The sequence below is a fragment of the Gekko japonicus genome, unplaced genomic scaffold (genome assembly GCF_001447785.1).
Source record: "Gekko japonicus isolate JY-2015 unplaced genomic scaffold, Gekko_japonicus_V1.1 scaffold382, whole genome shotgun sequence".
Taxonomy (NCBI): domain Eukaryota; kingdom Metazoa; phylum Chordata; class Lepidosauria; order Squamata; family Gekkonidae; genus Gekko; species Gekko japonicus.
This window is the reverse complement of record NW_015168662.1, coordinates 799,573-803,637: the sequence shown is the minus strand read 5'-3', so window position 1 is coordinate 803,637 and position 4,065 is coordinate 799,573.

Below are 4,065 nucleotides of genomic sequence, written 5' to 3'. Positions count from 1 at the left end.
AAGGAGGCAGGGTGGCGCGCACTGCAGTCCGATAATTCATGGCAAGTCCGTTGCTTCAGGAGGGGGGGGGGTAATGAACAATCGTCCCTCCTCCTAACCGCTAGCGTGCAGATCGCACTCCCGGGAGGTCTGGGAGGTGTGTCTGCCAGCGTGTCACCATAAACCAGAAGTCGTTTCTGTTTCTTCTTCTTCTTTTTTGTTCCATCCCCCCCCCCAAATCTGCAGTCTAAATCTGAAGTATTTTATGCTGGACATAACCTGATGTAATATTGACCACTAGAGGGAGCAAAGCATGTGTGGAACGAACACCCCCCCCCCAGCAAATGGAACTTATAAGCAAGGAAAATAACAATGCAGAGAGACCCACAAGACATTTTAAGGAAAATAACATCTTCCAAATCAAATGTATGCTGGAGATATAAAAGACATATGAGCTCATTCATTCATATCTGGTAGCAGTGCTTGATTATAAACGGTTTTTGGAATAAGTTAGTGACAGAGATTCTGCGCAGAGAAATATGAAAAGATCCTAGTGTAGCTCTTTTGAACTTTATGTTCAGAGGGATCTCAGTAAATAAGATGTGTTTAATAGAAAATTTATTCCTTGTAACCAGAAAGTTAAAAGTTGCAGCATGGAGACAGAAGAAATGTCAAACTCGCATTCCATTTTATTGCTCGCTTGCCATAAAAGTTGGGAGGGGGATCAGGAGAGTGTGAATTCTAAATGCTTTCACTTTCAGATGCTTTGAAGTAGATCGTAGATTAGCTTGCCTGGGAACATCCACCAGCCTTGAGTCTCAGTTTACATTATCTGGCTTTTGTCTACATGATGGGGGGATGTCACCAAGGTGGGAATACAGAGCCATTGGTTTGGGCGGGTGATTGGCTTGTAACCATTTAGTGTCCCTGTTTGAACCTTGTATATCGTGCTTCCATCTTCAGCTCTAACACAGCCAACGTACAGGCTGGATCCTATCACTATGTAATAATAATAATAATAATAATAATAATAAATATCAATGTCTCAATAAACTTTTCATTCTTCTGAATGACTGTTTGGGAACTGATTTCTCCAAGAGTCTGACAAGAAAGCACCAGTTATTGAGAAATGGCTAAGGAAAGTATGGTATACTATGTTAATGAGGGAAATATCTGTGTATAGGAAATAGTGGGATGGAGACGGGGCTGTGATGACTGTAGTGCCCAAACGCAGAATCCCAGCTTTACACGGAGTCACAGCTGTAGAATGGCCAATAAACCTTAACTCTTCTCCTTCTGCTGGTTCCCAGTGTATGCATTCTATCCCACTCTGCCTGCCTCCGGAGACAAATATGCATGGGGTAAGTTTATACAGGTTTGGTCTTTTTGTTTAGATTGTTAAATTTTACCTCATGGATATTATATTTTATTGTAGGTATTACATAGTCTCAGATATTGTATATTATTAAATAAACGGATTATCAAATAAAATAAGAGGGCTCCTGGTCAGAATAGAACTTGCTGCCCTGACAGGATCTTGTGTTGGAGATTGGGGCTCAGAATAGGAAATTTTTGTGATGTTCTGTACCACCTGGGTACTGTGGGTTTGTGCTGGCATTGAGATCTCATGTTTAGAAGAAGAGATGGGATTTATACCCCGCCCTTCACTACCCAAAGGTGTCTCAGTGTGGCTTACAAACTCCTTTCCCTTCCCCTCCCCACAACAGACACCCTGTGAGGTAGGTGGGGCTGAGAGAGCTCTGACAGAAACTGCTCTTTTTCAAGAACAGCTGTTATCAGAGCTATGGCTTACCCAAGGTCATCCAGCCAGGTGCAAGTGGAGGAGTGGGGAATCAAACCCGGTTCTCCCAGATTAGAGTCCACGCACTTAACCACTACACCAAACTGTAAGTTGCTGCCATTTCCTTGACTATTCAGTTCTTTTATGAGATATGAGATGGACAGTACTTCACAATGAAATAAAGACAAATATGACAAAAAGGGCCTTTACTTTCTTTAGTAGGTATAATTGATATGTGTAGAATGATTAAATGTTTATATAGTAAGTGAAAGACAAAGAAAAGATGTTACAAATGAATATTTAAAACCAACTACCCCCAATTAATGACACCAGTGACCAAAAAGCTGTAGTACTATTGAAGTAAAAAGCCTGATATTAGCACAGGATGCATTATTTATGGAATTAATTGATGTTTAAGCCCCACATTAGGGTCCAAAACATCTTACAATGTCATGCCCCCCTTTTCTATTTATCCTCACAACAACTATGTAATGTAGGCCAAAGTGTATGACTGGCCCAAAGTCATCCAGCAAGCATCAATGGCAGAGAGAGGGTTTAAACCTGTGTCTTCCAGACTGTAGTTTGAAAGTGTGACTAGCATACCAGGCTGGCTCTGTATTAGTCATTTTTGTTCCCTTCCTTGGTGTTGTAACCTTTGTAGTCAGCCATGTTTTCGTAGAGTCCAATATACTGCGCAAGAAGGAAAAGTGCTTTTCTAGGAAGAAATCTGAGGAGAGAAAACAAAACATTTAATCTATTATGCACTATGCTTATGCTTGTGGTGGCGGCTACAAGCATGGATGGCTTCAAAAGGGAATTAGATAAGCATATGGAGCAGAGGTCCATCAGTGGCTATTATTTACAAGGTATAGATAGGGACTCTGGAGCAAGTGATGCTCTGTCTTCTTGGTGCTTGAGGGGGTCAACAGTGGGAGGACTTCTAATGTCCTGGCCCCACTGGTGGACCTCCTGATGGCACTGGTATTTCTAGCCACTGTGTGATACAAAGTGTTGGGCTGGATGGGCCTTTGGCCTGATCCAACATTGGCGTCTCTTATGTTCTTGTGTTCTTAATGTGGCGGCCAGGCTGTTGATGGGTCTCCCCAGGTGGGAGCACATCCAGCCTGTGCTTAAGACTCTGCACTGGCTCCCAATAGCATTCCGGATTCGTTTCAAGGTGCTGGTTTCGACCTTTAAAGCCCTTTATGGTCAGGGACCGGCTTACCTGAGGGACTGCCTTTCCCTGTATGTTCCCCAGAGAGCACTGTGATCAGGATCTCAAAACCGCCTGGACCTCCCTGGCCCAAAGGAAGACAAGGTTGATGTCAACCAGGACTAGGGCTTTTTCATTTGAAGCTCCGTCCTATTGGAACGAGCTTCCTGCTGGGATCAGGGCCCTGCGGGACTTGTCACAGTTCCGCAGGGCCATTAAAACAGAACTTTTTAGGCAGGCGTTCCGCTAGGAGCGACGTCCTACCAGCAGCGTCCTGTGTGAACTTCGATCCAACACAACCTAGCACGGTGGCACCGCTGAATGTGTCCCTAAACTGCACTTTATTTTTATCGCCATTGAATGAATGTTTTATATTGACTTGTCTGTGTTTTTAAATGATGTATTTTATTCCGTTACTGTAAAATGTATACTGCTTATCAGTTTTTGGAAGCCGCCCTGAGCCCGCCTGGTGGGGAGGGAGGGGTAAAAGTGAAATAAATAAAAATAAAATAAAATAATTATATTTTTGCATTATTGAATTATTATTACACATTTCATATATTGGTTCTCTCTAGTCAGTGGTTTTTGTGCTTTGATCCTATCCTTGTACACTGGGTCGCCTTCTTTTTTGGTTGTTCAAAATCATAATAAGCATAACACTAATTATTCACATGAAGCATGCAAAGATATGAATAATGATATTTCCAATTACTGTAAGCATATTTAACAACAGAGCTAGTTAAAAAGATCTTTTGAAAAGCGAACTGCTTACCTGATAGCAAATTTCTTGTCACCCTATTTCTTAACTCTGACCTTAGATTCACAACTATTGTTGAAAAGTGCCGACTTGTCTCTGCATTTCCTAACTTTTTGCATTATCCCTTTTGACAAACTTATACAATGTCCATTGTTGCCCAACACCACATCCCTACTTTGATTATCAGTATTGCACAGTATCCCAAGTGCACATGAGGTTGTTGAGCTTAATTTCTCACTGTGCTAAAAGGTCTATTAGCTGAGTAAGTTCCTGCAATCACATTAATCAGAGTCTAACGAAGAGTTTTCAGCTATG